The sequence below is a fragment of the Eptatretus burgeri genome, chromosome 12 (assembly GCF_056783735.1).
Source record: "Eptatretus burgeri isolate ZD-2024b chromosome 12, Ebu_testis_v1, whole genome shotgun sequence".
Classification (NCBI taxonomy): domain Eukaryota; kingdom Metazoa; phylum Chordata; class Myxini; order Myxiniformes; family Myxinidae; genus Eptatretus; species Eptatretus burgeri.
The window spans coordinates 22,229,469-22,245,442 of NC_140972.1; the positions used below are offsets into that span (position 1 = coordinate 22,229,469).

The 15,974-nt window shown below is 41.0% G+C and overlaps 1 long non-coding RNA gene across 2 annotated transcripts in view; it reads right to left on the reverse strand.

Moving 5' to 3' along the window:
• Positions 1–1,101: 1,101 nt before the first annotated feature.
• Positions 1,102–15,974, reverse strand: part of LOC147015240 (uncharacterized) — a 44,321-nt gene continuing 29,448 nt past the window's right edge. Inside the window, exons 4-7 of one of the 2 annotated variants that reach the window (XR_015050250.1) lie at positions 12,083–12,219; positions 11,672–11,830; positions 2,311–2,398; positions 1,102–2,187 (exon numbers count right to left, since the gene is read on the reverse strand). This is a non-coding gene — a long non-coding RNA (uncharacterized LOC147015240). The remainder of the gene's footprint in view (positions 2,188–2,310; positions 2,399–11,671; positions 11,831–12,082; positions 12,220–15,974) is intronic. The other variant, XR_015050251.1, reaches the window with a different exon arrangement.

Genomic DNA, 15,974 nt, shown 5'->3' on the forward strand with positions numbered 1-15,974 from the left:
AAAAAATTTATCCTTCAAATTTCCTCAAATTCATTCCAGAGGTACCTTATGATGTCAAGAAGCTTCCGCATAAATATTGTGATGGGCACTCCAATAGTTTCTGAGATATGAGCAATAATGTAAATGTACGTATGGCATATAGGTTCGAAAATCAGCATTTGTAATGTATTATACAATCAATAAGTGAGTTCAAGTACACAGTGTTCACTAACCTGACTTAGGCTTTCAATTTCCTCTTCAATGCAGCAACAGCAGCACTTGTTTCTTCCCCTCAGGCCTAGTTGAAAATGAAAATATGTGATACTTCAAAGCAATTGATGGTCGTTCCCTGTGTTCCCTGTCATGGCTAGGTTAGAATGATTGTATAATACATTACAAATGCTGATTTTCGAACCTATCTGCCATACGTACATGTACATTATTGCTCATATCTCAGAAGCTATTGGAGTGCCCATCACAAAACTTATGTGGAAGCTTCTTGACATCATAAGGTACCTCTGGGATGAATTTGAGGAAATTTGAAGGATAAATTTTTTGGGGATTCACGATTGAAGTTTATATTTTGTGATAACTTTTTTGTGGTTGGAGGTAGGAAAATGTTGCCCAGACAAATTCATAGGGCATGAAAATACCTTTAAAATGACACCAAAACCAGCTCTCTAGGTGTTATACTTTTAGAGATATGGCCATTTGAATTCGTGATGCCGTGCTAATTAGTCCAAAGTTCGTTAGTCTGTATCTCACTAATTAAGAGGCTGTTAGCAAAAATATTTGAGTTCTTGCCGTTTTTCATGGGTCCCAATTGGTTCCCAAAGTTTTACAAAAATCTGAGATGACGGCAGATTCTTTGATGATTTGACATGGAATGACCCAAGGTCTGAAGAGGGAAGAGGCTGCAGCCTGCCTGTCTGAAGGATAAGAGATGTCATGGCAGAAGGTGGAGTCATCAGGGAAGAAATAAGGGGGATTTTCCAGAGGGTGAGATCATTGATGAAGATCAGGAATAGGACTGGGCCCAGAACAATGCCTTGGGGCACTCCAGCCTTGACAGGGAGAAGAGATGAAAGGATTCTGTTGAGAGTCACACATTGGCTCGAAGAGTAGAGAAAGTCAATTTATTCCACAGTGAACTAACTGCATTACATTTTGACCCATATTTTGAACGAGAAATTGTCCGAAACTCCATAATAATGGCTTTCAGTACCAAAGCTTATGGGTGTAGCAGCCTATTGGCATAAGCCATCAGACCATAAGAACAAGTACAAATTCAATTGTAAACATGTTTTTTCTCACTTCTTGAAATAGCGCGACATGCTTTACATCCAAGCAACAACACAAATCACAACTAAATTACATTCGTAATATCTCTTGAAAATGTAAGTGGCAGAAATGAATAATTAAATGGCGATGAATCGGCATATGGATAAGGTTGATGGAGACCACGAAGAAAATCGAAATTTTGCATTTAACAGATGTGTGCCGTACATCATCAATGTGACCTGTTACATAATGAACTCGAGATACTCCACTAACTAATCAGACGTACTTTAGCTCGGCGTTAAGATAATCTTTCACTTAAACAAAAATCACGACAAAGAGGATGATGAAAAATGATTAATTAACTAAGAAAATCTTAATTGACCCTTGTGAACTGATCCATGTGTTAATATACAAGTATTGTAATGCCTTAAAGTCATTTTCAGAAGTACTCTCTTATGTACTTCTCCTGGATAAAGAATACCGTCGTATTTGACAGTGTACCAGTTTCCAACATCCACACGACATCCTCGGCCAGCTCGTTGGGATCAACATTAACATCAACATCATCATCAGCATCATCAGTCAAAGTGAAGTGGACGACTTTGCCATTCTCCACCTTCTTGTGCTGAGACCCCGATATCTTGTGGACCGGAGTGGCATCCTAAATATCTGCTCTAAAGCCAAAACTTCATTTCTCTCATCAATCTCACACCGTTTCATTTCAATCACCGTCACGCTGCTCGGACCAGCAGCTGATGCGACGATTGTAGCATTGGTCGTGACGTGAAGTTGCATGTATTGGAAATCATATCCAGTTCACTTGTTTGTTTTAAGCTGTTTAGAATCTGGGTGAGTGATACATGTACTGTACATGCAACTACGGGGCAGTGTGTCTTCATTCACCTTCGAGTAGGTCTACATGATGTCCTATTGGAATAAACCCAAGGGGCCAAACAATTCATTCAGTAATGATAAATGTCCATCCTTCTCATATGGTTAAATCAACCCTTCCACATCATTCAAATCAATGTTCCACCAGAAGTTACTTACCTCTGATTATGGTGGATGCAGCCTTTTCCAGATTATTCTCTGTGTCCTTGTGAGTGATTGTTTCCTTCAGTCAACGTGAGGTCTGCCTCTTGCAAATCACATGAAAAAGTGACAAAATAGCTCACATAATGTTTCGACACCTTACTCACAACAACTGCCAGAATGTTTATAACAATGTTAATCCCCTATTGCCACTTGCAATTGTTAATCAACAGTGTCAAGCAGCTTTGCAGTAACAGACCACATGTAAAGTCAGGTCGATTCTTGCTCTCATTGTATACACATCAGCATCAGTTCCACTTGCATCATAAACTCCAGCTAACAATGGAAGAAAGATTGTGAACTGCGTTACACCACATGAAGGTATCCTCTGCTGAGGTTTGAACACTCAGAAGAAAATTATGGTTGGCTGTCATCATGTACTCAGGGCTCTTTCAAAGAGAAAAAAAATTCATCTCAATGTGACCTGCATTACCTCTTCATCACCAGTGGGTTAAAGAGCATCTGCCAAAAAAAATAAAACGTGGGAGATTTGGTTTCCTCAACTGACAGAATTCATAAGACTATGTTCATGAAAAGCCATCAAGAAGCCGAACCCTGAAAGTACCCTTAATTATGGATGTTTTGACCATCTAATTGTTGTTCTGTATGCATGAATAATGCTTTCCCAATACCTAATGCTCACACTGTGTACTACAACAGCATTCAGGCTGCAACAAATGAGAACAGCATTCTTCCTTGACTGGTTATGTCCAACCCTAATAAACAAAAATTCACAGAAAATTCGGAAAAAAATTAAATGACACCTTTCTCTCCACTTACATGGAATTTCCCTGTGGAGTTGGCCTTGGATGCCACAGGCAGAGAGTTTGGAGAGCATGGCTTGATGCCAGACTCCATTGAAATCATGAGATATGTCCAGAGAGATGGCCCTGATCTCATGTTTCACATTGAGGGCCTTCATCCATTGTTGAGAGAGTAGAAGTAGCATGTCCAAGGTGGAGTGACCTGGTCTGAAATCAAATTGGTGATCTGAGATGAGGCTATTGGAGAAAATGAAGGATTTCATATCAACTGTGATGATGGATTCCATGGCCTTGCTGATGATTGGAAGTAAGCTGAAAGGTCTGTAGTTCAGGGGATCAGTTTTTGGACCTTTTATGTCATGCAGTAATGTTGGCTCATGTCCAAGCTGATGGAAGATGGCTGAGGGCAAAAGACAGGGTGAAAATGGTAAAGAGATAATGTGCAAGAGCAGGTTTTTAGGACCCATGAGCTGATGTTGTCTGCTTCAGTAGCAGAATCAGTGGGTTGAAATAACCTTCTCCACCTTATCAGGTGCAAAAGACAGAGTTGAGGAGCTATTGGCGAGGTTGCGTACAGAGAGAGGTACTGGAGACATTAGATTTGGCAGAAAACACAAAATTGAGGCATTCGACTTTCTGTTGAGTGGAGTCGGCTGTGGTGCCATTTGACTAGGGAAGGGATGGAAGGGGAGCATACTCTAGAGACAGACTTGACAAGATGCCACCAGGTTATAGAGGAGGGAGACAAGTTTGAAAGTTCAATCTTGAGATTGAACAGATGTTGTTTTCTGGTTTTCCTGAGAGTGGACACACTTATTGCAGGCTTTTTGGAATGCATTTGAGATTGCTTTCAGTCAGATTTGCCTTCCAGGAAGAGAACGCAAGTTGCTTCAGAGCAATTGCCTCACCACAGGATTAAATCATGTCCCATGGGTGGGAAGAAGGGTAGGATAACTGAAGACAAGATGGGATAAATCTGTGCATGAGAGAGAGAGTGAGAGAGTGAGAGAGTGAGAGAGTGAGAGAGTGAGAGAGTGAGAGAGTGAGAGAGTGAGAGAGTGAGAGAGTGAGAGAGTGAGAGAGTGAGAGAGTGAGAGAGTGAGAGAGTGAGAGAGTGAGAGAGTGAGAGAGTGAGAGAGTGAGAGAGTGAGAGAGTGAGAGAGTGTGAGAGTGTGAGAGAGTGAGAGAGTGAGAGAGTGAGAGAGTGAGAGAGTGAGAGAGTGAGAGAGAGAGTGAGAGAGAGAGAGAGAGTAGGTTTCTGTGGAAGAATTCCCAGGCTGAGTTAACATCAGGGACAGAAGATATGGGAGACCAATCCTGAAGTGAGATGGCTGCTTGCAGTCCTTGCTCATCTGCCTAACTGAACTTCCAGGCTTGATGACGTTGAGGCAGCTCTCTGAGAATAGCCAGAGAGATGTTGACTTTCACAAGTATATGATCAGATTAACCAATTAGAGCAGAGGAAGAGCAGGAGACATTTTCAGGGAAGTTTGTCATCACCAAGTCCAGAAGGGAGGATTTGCAATTGGGAGAAATCCAGGTGGGAAAGTTCACAGATTGAATCAGTCACATGGGGTCACAGAAGTCCTTTGCTGAAGAGGCATGGCTGGTGAGAGGAGTCCCAACACTGAGTCAATTTGCATGGTGATAGATGAAATTGCCACATATGAAGAAGAGAGAGTTGGGATGAGTGGTTAAAAGTTGGTCTTTGTTGTCTGAGAAAGAGATGTAGATGGAGTTGTCACTGTTTGGAGGACGGTACAATGCACATACAAACAGGAGTTGGAAACGGAGGGGGAGTTGCAGCCAAAGATATTCCTGAGGGTTGAGAGGTGTAAGAGTAGTACTTCATGAACAGTGTGTAGAGCTCATTATGTACAGTGTGACTCAGGATGGGGGTTCATGCCGATAAAACCGGAGGAACCAAAAGCCAGGGAGAGACGCTATGAAATCAAGGATGTCCTGTGGGAGGAAGGATTCTGTTAAACAGATCATGTCCGGACTGTCAGCGGCAGCCCAGATTGAGAGATCTATCAGGTGGGAGTGGAGGCCTCGGATATTTGAGGTCCACATCGTGAGGGACAGGGGAGGAAGCATTCACCAGCTATTCCTTTGCCTTTCCTTACCCACCATAAATTAATTCATTCATGTGCACGAATTCATTCAGCTGCTGGTTTCGTCATTACTCAGATTACAGCTGTGCCGTTAATCCAGTGCCCCCTGTATGGTAGGGCAGGAATTTGTAATTTTTTTCGGGTTCTGTCGAAAGCTCATCTACTCTTTGTGAAGAACATTGTGGGATTTTTAACGTCCTCTTTATTGACATCTGTATTGTTATGTCACCAATTAACTCAATCGCAGAAGACAACTGAAAATGTTTCTCGATTCTCGATAAATGACCATTGCTGGCAGATGTTATTTAGTTTAACATCCTCCTGATCGATGGCAAACACATTGATACCTTGCCCTGCATGTGAAACACCAGGGCGACATTATATACCAGGGTCAACATTCAAGCCCACATCGCAGACAGGTCGGTGGTCTATCAATCTTCCACCACCTCATTTCTGGTCTTGTACCGTCTGTTCTGTCCGTGCTTTGCCCCTCTCCCCAGGTTTCTCTCAAAATCCCAAATCACTGCTCACCTCCACTTTTTCCCCATCTGTGGAACGAATTTCCACATTCTCTTCAATCTCGTTCTTCCCGACAGGTCTTCAAGACAGCTGTTCACTACCATCTCAGATCATCTCCCATCCAAAACCATGATCTTTTCTTCCCCCATTAACCTGTCGTCTTTCCAAATCTTTAGTCTTTCCTTCCTGATTGTTTGTTTCTGTATCCATGATCTTGTCCACCCCATGCATTCTCCCCCACCCCACATCTCTTATTTGTCTGAGTCTCCCTCTATTTTGTCCCTCAACCCTGAAGTTGGTGTTTCCCCTTCTCCTGCTTTTCCTATTGTTACGTTGTGCCCTGATTCTTTTGTATGTTCCAGCTCTAACATGAGCCTCGACTTTGAACATAAAAACAAGCAGCCGAGGCAACATATCTCAAAAGTGAACACACATGCTTCCAAACTTGTCTCAGCCTAAATAAAAAGGATATGTGGAAGAGAAGTTATGGAAAAAGCCAATGGAAGATTTTAAGCGTGGAAAGGGGGGACGAGGGAAAACAATCCGCAAGGTTGTGGGAGCTAACAACAAACCAGCTGGTGTAAATGTAACGTGGCGAGTAGTTGGCTTCAACAAGCTGGCTGTTTGCTCACCAAAGGTGCATAAAAATATGAATTTGTTTAAACTTCCAATGAACATTGCATGTGTAGTGATGGCAACAGAAACTAAAATATAACCTCAAAATTGTTTTGCATTTCACATTCGTGTTATGGAAAAAAATTCACATGAAAGAGCAAACATGTCTTCCCTTCGTGAGTCTTTGAAGACGTGTGTAAACACGTCACTTCATGTGTAAACTCCCAATATATGGACTGTAGAGTAGCATCGTCATACTGAAATATCTCATTTTTATAGGACACATGAGCAGTATGAACGTGTGTGCCTGGTCTTCTGCAATCTCCACCGCAACTTTGTGAATGAAACCCAGACTCCCAACAGGATGAAAAGTTCCAAACCATGCCAGCTGGACATTTCCCAGTCCAATGCTCCACATCCTGAGCACTGATCTTTGAGTTAATCTATTTGTGGTTCAATTATCACTGCGGTCCAGTGAGGTCCAGCTTGCTGTATGACAATAACTCAACTGACAATCTGACCTGTTTAAAGGCAAGAAATATAAATGCAAAAGTGGAGAGAGACAGAGATAGATTGGCATGAGGTTCGGAGAAAGAGAAAGATATATATATATATATATATATATATATATATATATATATATATATATATATATATATATATATATATATATATATATATATATATATACATATATATACATATATATACATATATATATATATATATATATATATATATATATATATATATATGTGTTCACATTTTCAGTTGTCTTCTGCGATTGAGTTCATTGGTGACATAACAATACAGAGGTCAATGAAGAGAGAGAAATGTTTGGCCTGCCAATGCTCAGTGCAAACCTGTGGAGCCTGAGGTTGAAGAGAGCCTGAAGACTGGATGTATATGATTGAACGCTGGTGTTCTGACATCGGTATCAAGTATCTTTACTGTTCTACAGACATTGAGCTGCTGACAGTTACTCTCTCCCCCTTTTACCTGCCAAGGGAATTCACAGTTATTTGTTATGGTTGTGTATATCATTCCATCTGCTGACGTGAATGTTGCTCCTATATAAATTCATGAGATTACTCAAGACTTGGAAATGGACTCTCCTGAGGCTGTGAAGTTAATCATAGGAGACTTTAATCAATGTGATGTAATGCACACACTTCCTCATTATCATTGATACATGAATGTGTCCACACTGGGTAGGGGTTGGATTCTCAATAAATGATATGGATAGAGTTCATAAAGCCATCAAGAAAATGGAGCTGGGCGTTTTTTATAACAATATGATCCAGTTATTACTGCAATGTGTTCAAACTTTCAAACAAGCAAAACTAATAGTTGTGATGACACGGGATCGGTTGGAGGATAATACCGAAATATTGAGTGCCTGTTTCAAATGTACAGATTTGGAGGTGTTTCTGATGTTGGAAGGCTCCAGAGGCAGTTTCTGACTCCATTCAATTCTACAAAACCATGTTTATTCTTGTAGAAGCAAGTGAAAATATATCTGAATAACAAACCCTGAGGGGGAGAAAGATCTTTGGATTATTTTGAGGTGAAAACATGTTGCTTTTAGTAATGATGACTGAATGGAAAAGAAATAAAAATTAAAATTGGACCACTGGAGTGCAAAACCTGTAGCTTGTCTGGGCCCTGACTAATGCTGTAACTCAAATTTGGTAAAATTCTGACTGGTGGATCTAGTGAGGAAGATTTTTGAAGCTATTTACGCGATTTTCCAAATCTTTCGCGAAGTCCGCCATTTTGACACATTTCCAGTCATGTTATTGGCATGACCTCCGCAATTTAACATCACAACCCTGTCCTAATGTTGTAACCCAAATTTGGGAGCATTATGATGGGTGGGTCTGGAGAAGAACATTTTAAAAGGAATTAATGCGATTTTCCCAAAAGTTGACAGAGTCGGCCATTTTGCCACACTTCTGGTCACTTGATCCACATGACTTCCACAATATAATTTACATCCCTTCCCCACCATAATGTTGCAACTCAAATTTATTAGCATTCTGGCAGGTGGATCTAGAAAAGAAGATTTTTTGAAACACTTCTGGTCAGGTGATCAGCATGGCCTCAGCAATTTAATATTAGGACCCTATCCTGATGTTGTCACCAAAAATTTGGTGGAATTCTGTCTGGTGGGTCTGGAGAAGAAGATTTTTGAAGGAATTTACACAATTTTCCCCAAAATTGACTATGTTGGCCATTTTGGCACACTTCCGGTCATGTGATCGGAATGACCGGCAATTTAGCATCCCCACCCTGGCTTAATGTTGTTACCCAAATTTGGTAGGATTCTGACTGGTGGATCAGGAGAAGAAGATTTTGGAAGGCATTTGCGGGACCGCCATTTTGACACACTTCCGATCATATGATCAGCATGGCCTCCACAATTTAACATCAGGACCTTGTCCTAATGTTGTAACCCAAATTTTGTAGCATTCTGACTGGTGGGTCTGGAGAAGAAGATTTGTGAAGGAATTTCCACGATTTTCCCAAAAATTGACTGTTGGCCATTTTGACACATTTCCTGTCACGTGATCAGCATGACCTTTGCAATTTAACATCCCTGCCCTGACCTCATGTTGTAGCCCAATTTGGTAGCATTCTGACTGGTGAGTCTGGAGAAGAAGATTTTTGAAGAAATTTTCTAAGTCAGCCATTTTGACATAGTTTAAAACTTTAAGTCATGTGACGAGAACGAGCTTCACAATTCCTGTAACCAGTCAGGAGAGGAACGTTGCTGCAAAATTTTAGCCAGATTGGCCCAATTGTTTGGCCGGAGAAGTCGAAAAAGGAGACGGATAGAGGAATGGACGGACAGATGGCGCACAATGACAATACCTTATCTGGAATGTATGATTACAAACTAGCAAAAGAATGCTTTCTTACAAACTAGCAAATGCAACCCGTCACTTCGCTGACAGGGGGTATTAAGGAGGGGAGTTGAGAGAGGAGGGAGGGGAGGGAGAGAGAGGAAGAGAGGGAGAGGAGAGAGGAGGCAGGAGGGAGGGGAAGCTAGGAAGGGGGGAGTGGAGGTGGGGAGACCTAGGAGGGAGGGATGTGAGGAGGGGGTGAGAGAGAGGGAGAAGAGAGAACAGAGAAGAGATGAAAAAAAAGAAGAGAGAAAAGTGAGGGGTGGAGGTGGGGTTAGTAAAGAGAATGATATGTTATGCTTAATGACCGAACTGATACACAAAAACAAACTCATGTCAGAACAACTGTACACACAACAACACTTCAGAGTTTATAAAGTAATCCACTGGCACATCTGCAAAAACTTTGATGTCCCAGTTCCAGAAAATTTGTGGGAACATGAACCAAAAGTAATCACTGAAAACATGGAAGTAGGTTCTGCTCACGTATGACCAAATTATCCCATCGAGTGAGAACATCGAAAACAAAGCGTTGCGACCAGATATCATACTTAGGTACAAAAATAGAGAAGAAGGCATTACTGATTGAGGCGTTAATACCAGTGATTTTGGACTAAGGCCTAAGTCACATTTGCCACGGCGGCCGTGGGGTCTCCAAAATCTCCAGCCACTAGCAATTATACGGCGGCCGCAGTATTTCCACAGTCACACGTTTTTATTTTTCGGGGAGCCGCACGGCATATTTAGGCCAAAGTCACATTTGCCACGGCAGCCATGGGGTCTACAAAATCTACAGCCACTAGCAATTATATGGCAGCCACAGTATTTCCACGGTCACACAATGTAGCAGTCACATATGTTTTTATTTTTCGGGGAGCTGCACGGCATATTTATAAATTGTGGAGACCGAAAACGTGGGGTTGCCGTATGGTCTTTGATCTGATGTCGCATGGTGACCTCAGGGCGCTCCTGCGGCGGCCATAGAATTTTCAAGGTAGACGCAAGGTGCCCGCAAGGCGACCGCAAGGGGACCCTAAGGCGAACGTGCGGCCAGACGGACGTAACGAATGGGTATATATATTTTACCAGTTTTTTTTTTTTGGGCTTGTTGAATTGCTACGGCGAACGTAGAAATGAAAAAAGTTATAACTCCGCGATATAATTCCACGGCGACCTTACGGCCTGTAAAATATAACCAAATGGCGTAGGGCCACCCTGAGGCCACCGCAGAAACTCTGCGGACCCCGCACGCTTGTCAATTCAGGGGGCATATGGCCACCGTATCCTCGCTGTAGAGCAAATGTGACTTAGGCCTAGGTCTTAGAAATTGTGGAGACCGAAAACGCGAGGTTGCCGTACGGTGTTTGATTTGATGTTGCACAGTGACCTAAAGGGGGCCCTGCGGCGGCCATAGAATTTTCAAGGCAGATGCAAGGTAGCCTCAAGGTGCCCGCAAGGCGCAGGGGACCCTAAGGCGAACGTGCGGCCAGACGGACGGTAACGAATGGCTTAATTATTTATTTATTTTTTTACCTTTTTTTTTGACTTGTCGAATTGCTACGGTAAACGTAGAAATGAAAAAAAGTTATAACTCCGCGTTATAATTCCACGGTGACCTTACGGCCTGTAAAATATAGCCAAACGGCGTAGGGCCACCCTGAGGCCACTGCAGAAACTCTGCGGCCGCCGCACGTTTCTGTCAATTCAGAGGGCGTACGGCCGCCGTATCCTCGCCATAGAGCAAATGTGACTTTTCGGGAATTGGAAGGTTGGAGTCAGTGTGATTACCAACTACAGTACTTTCTGTCTACAACCCAGACACCTTGAGTAGCTTCACCGAAAAACAACGTGAGATTTATTTAGACGTTTCAGGGATATTGTTCACAAACGTTGATCTTTATAAACATCTACATGTGACGGGTGTGTTGTGCATAAGCAAAGACAGCCCACACAAAGGATCTTTCACTCATCTGCTTTAATCACGTCTCGTGCTCCACACTCGACAGCCCACTGATGTCACTCTCGGTTCCACCTAGTCAGTTCCGGCTCATCATGCATTCATTCATATTCATGCAACTCCCAAGACCACAGGGTGGAAAAAAAAATTGGCACAGAAATTTAGAAAACATGAATATGGCAAATGGCTCAGAAATCAGGCGTTATCAAATATATATTGCTTTTAAACTCACAAAAAGAAACATATAACCTTGCAAAGCAAATCCGATAACCAAATGCTTTAGAAACAGTGGCGAGGACAAAGGAAAACCTGAAAGAACCTCCATAAGATTCGGGATAAAATTTTGCCACCACTGCATCCGTAAAAGGCATGGCATGTCCATACACCTGCGTACAGATCCAATTCTACCCATATTTACCACGTCCGTGTGTGCTGTACACGTACCTCTACCTTGTAGTAACTGTCGACTGCACATCCCGATCAGGACACAAACTGCACTGTACAGCTTGGTAAGTGGTTTAAGCACTCAAGCACTCCAACGGAACGCCTGGCTTGGCAAGCGATTAGCAATTGCCGTCGAAACAACTATGCACCTGGAAACACCTGTGCAATATCCAAATGGGACAAATCAACACTTTTTGGGGGAATCGGAACTGCTGATACTTTCAAATCTGGAGCTTACATTTTTTAATATTAGTCAGTTTAAGAGATTCTCTTGGTTATTCATATGCACAAATGAAATAAAGCTATGAACGCTGACATCTCCAGGCATTTATAAGCACTGCAATATACCCAGTGATTCATAACTATGATGAACAGGCACTCGATAATATGACTGAAAAAAAAAAACTTTACCGTTAAGAAATCGTTGCGGCCTGTTACAAGTCAAGGCATGATTGAGCAGGCCAAAAAAAACATGGCGGCTTCAGACCTCAGCGAGGTTACCCAGGAAACGCCTTCAGACCCCAGAGAGTGAGGTGGCCAAGGATCGCCTGATGAAGGATATAATTAAATAAGGCCGTTAATTATCTTCAAGAGGGGTGTTTTAATTAACCCAAACACCCAATTTTCACTCTTGCACTTCCTTAGAGTTTTCTTCGTACGCATGCAGAGTTTCAGGATGATAGGTTTTATAGTTTTGGAATTATGGAGGAGATGCACACACACACACACACACACACACACACACACACACACACACACACACACACACACACACACACACACACACACACACACACACACACACACACACACACACACACACACACACACACACACACACACACACACACACAAATTAATGAGCCACTATAGACCCTTTAGAACCCTTATATCCTTTATAACTCTAACACCCTTGAAAGACTTAAGAACCCCAAGACCTGATAGACCCATAGACCAGTTGCACCCTTTAGAATCCTGGGACCCTTGAGATCCTCTTGGACTCCTTTCTACCCTTTAGACCTTCACACCTTTCAGAATCTTTAATACCATGTCGACCCATTTGACCTTTAGACTCTTTTATACATTTTCGGACACTTTAGACCCCTTCAGACAATTCTGACCATTTAGACATTAAATTACTCTCCTCCTACTCCTTCTTCATATGTAGGAAAGGCTGCAGGTAGTGTCATTGGCTGAGGGCAGGGCTGTGCCACTGATGCAGTGCCCCTATACCAGTACGCTGGTACTCATTTCGCCAACCTCCAAAGGATGACAGGCAAAGTCAATTCACTTGGTGTTATTTCAATGATAAAAGGGGCTCAAACTCAGGACCCTAAGATCCCAAGCCAGCCACCCTATCCACTAAGCCAACACCAGGCTTACAAATTACACCCTTAAGACCCCTTCTCCCTTTTAAAACACTTCAGAAAAATTTGACCCTTTAGACCCATTTGGACATTTTCTGACATTTCGACCTTTCAACCTTGAGAAAAAAATAGAAGTACAATTTGGCGTTTTAACGATCCCCCTATTTATACTTCATCGATTTATTCTGGCATCTTTCACAGCATTGGTAGTTATAAAATCAACCAAGAATGAGAATAAAAGCGACTTTGTAAAGACTCATGAATGTACTTCATAGTAGACTTTTCAAAGAATAATTTGTCCACATTTCCCTCAGAAGTGCAGATAGATGTAATTACAAATTTACCAACAGAAGAGTTGGTTCGCACAAAGTCCTTCTCAAGACTGCGTGGGGTAAGTATTTTATGAATGCCATCTAGTTATTAATTATTATTATTACAAGCCGGTAGGTGACATAGCTGCTCGCTCTAGATGGAAAGCTGGCCGACGCGACTCGCTGATATTCATGTACATGCTATCAATCAATTTAGCACAATAAATATGATTATCACAGCCCTCTTAGTTTGTGCCCAGAAACCCGCTTTGTGAAATTTCAGGCATGTTTCCAAAGAGACTCCAACAAATGGCAGCCCTGGTAATTCCATTTATCTATTCGCTAAAGATTTTATTTTTTTATATGATGCTGTAAGACATTGTCCTTGGGCACAAAAAAAAACAGGTCCCTCGGAGGTCCAGTTTCGGAGGTATTGATTTATTTGTACAGTCCACAATAAGTGTACGATGTACGATAAAGTATTTTAGCTGTTGCTAAGCAACGGAGGTGTGCATAGCAACCATTCATTTTTGTGTACATGCTAGCCACATTGTACACATTTCACCCAAGTTTCATCAAAATCAGACTCTTTCTCTTAGAGATATTCGCAATTAACCGTTTCTGAAATGTTCGACATGTACTCACCCAAAACCTATCTCCTCCTACAAATATTTTCTGTTAGGGCTGCAAATTGGCATGAAGGGAGCAAGATAGATTGCGCACAGAACTGTAAGCTTCGATTTTTAGATTTATTTATTTTTGATTTTTTTTTCGATTTTTTGACCACTTTAACGGTGCGTTGCTATGCCGTTGCTAGGGCGTGGGGTCCCATATTCGAAAGCAAATGATTCCCAGAAATATTGGTCCTACCTACCAAATTTCATTGGAATCGGTTGAGTGGTTTAGCCCCTAGGCTTGACCAAAGTTTCGCAGACAGACAGACAGATGGAAATGTCCAGAATAAGGGTGCTCTAAGAGCAGCCAATTATTGGTAGTAGTTGTAGTTGGATAAGAGTAAGATGATTCAATTGCCTCCATGATTTTGTTGTTTTCAGTAATATTCTACAAAGTTACTGTTAATGAAACCCTGTGTATGAACCCATATAATACAGCTTTGGCAAGTGTCCGTGGTCATTTATTTAAGAAGAAGCTTTTCCTGAAGGCAAATGTCTTTCTTCTTTCTTTGGAGGTTTTTTAGGAGTTATTTGGAGTCGTTACGCCTAAGAAGGGTAGTGAAAAATATTTTTTGAGAATAGAATTTCTGCATTTGGGCTCTGAGCTAGGTGAGGCAATAAAAATGGGTGTTGCCAAAAAACACAAGAAAAAAATGCTTGATAGAGAACAATAAAATTGTGACAAAATGAAGGAAAACAAATTAAAACTCTTCTGAGAGCTGCAAATTGACCTGTAGATGCCACATGACCATGAAATATTCATTACTGGCCTAAAACCTGAGGGACAACAATGAGACAAGGCCCTGCGATTACTCTGCTTCCTGTTCTTGGCAGAGCAGATACACCACTGCAATGTTCTCCTTTATTTGCAGATGCTCTGAGTTGGTAGGAAGTAGTGAATGTTTCTGCAGAAAACAGCCTTCCTACTTACGATAAACCCACAAAAGTGGACAACTTACTGCATTAATCCTACCAAGACAGGTCTTATTTAAATTATATATTTCCAAAACTACAAACGAAAACTTTCTTTTCACCTTTGCTTGGAAAAAAGAAGCTGGAAAACGATGTGAATTAAAGTTCCGAGTGATTTATAACGAAATAATTTATCCGTTCTTCTTTTGGCAATGCATGTCCCGAGATTGTAAACTATATAATAAAACAAAGTCCATGCAAACAAACGCCCAATTTTGGCCAAAAACTAACACAACAGAGGCTTCAATACAGTCCATACCCCTTATGGAACCAATTTTCCCCCAATGCAGGCTCACCCTGCTCCACTCGGCCCGCGGGGACACATTAGAGCAAACCACACTGCTTATATGGGAAATGCACACCGGTCCTGTACAGTAAAAAGCATTTGGAAAGAATTATTCTGCTCAACAATAAAAACCTCCTCACATGTAGGGTCAAACAAAGGCCAGCATCACAATTCAACATCAAATGCTCTCGATGCCAATGGTGTCAAAAATACTTGACCTGTTAAATCGCTCCACAATAAAATTCACAATGTGATTTATAGATCCTGTTGTTATACGAACTTCACCGCAACAAGGAATATATATATATATATATATATATATATATATATATATATATATATATATATATATATATATATATATATATATATATATATATATATATATATATAAAACATCTTCGTTAATTACAATCGGTTTATTCAACTGTTTCACCCAAGTACCGCAGTAATAATAATTTTAATATTTTATAGCACGTGTAGCATTTCAAAAAATATCTCAATGCACTTAAAATTAAATCAAATGCAAGAAAAAATTCAATTTTAATGCAAAAACTATTGTTGAGTTAAATAATATATGTTATACATCTGTACTTTACATATCTATATATGTGTATATATATATATATATATATATATATATATATATATATATATATATATATATATATATATGTACATATATATATATAT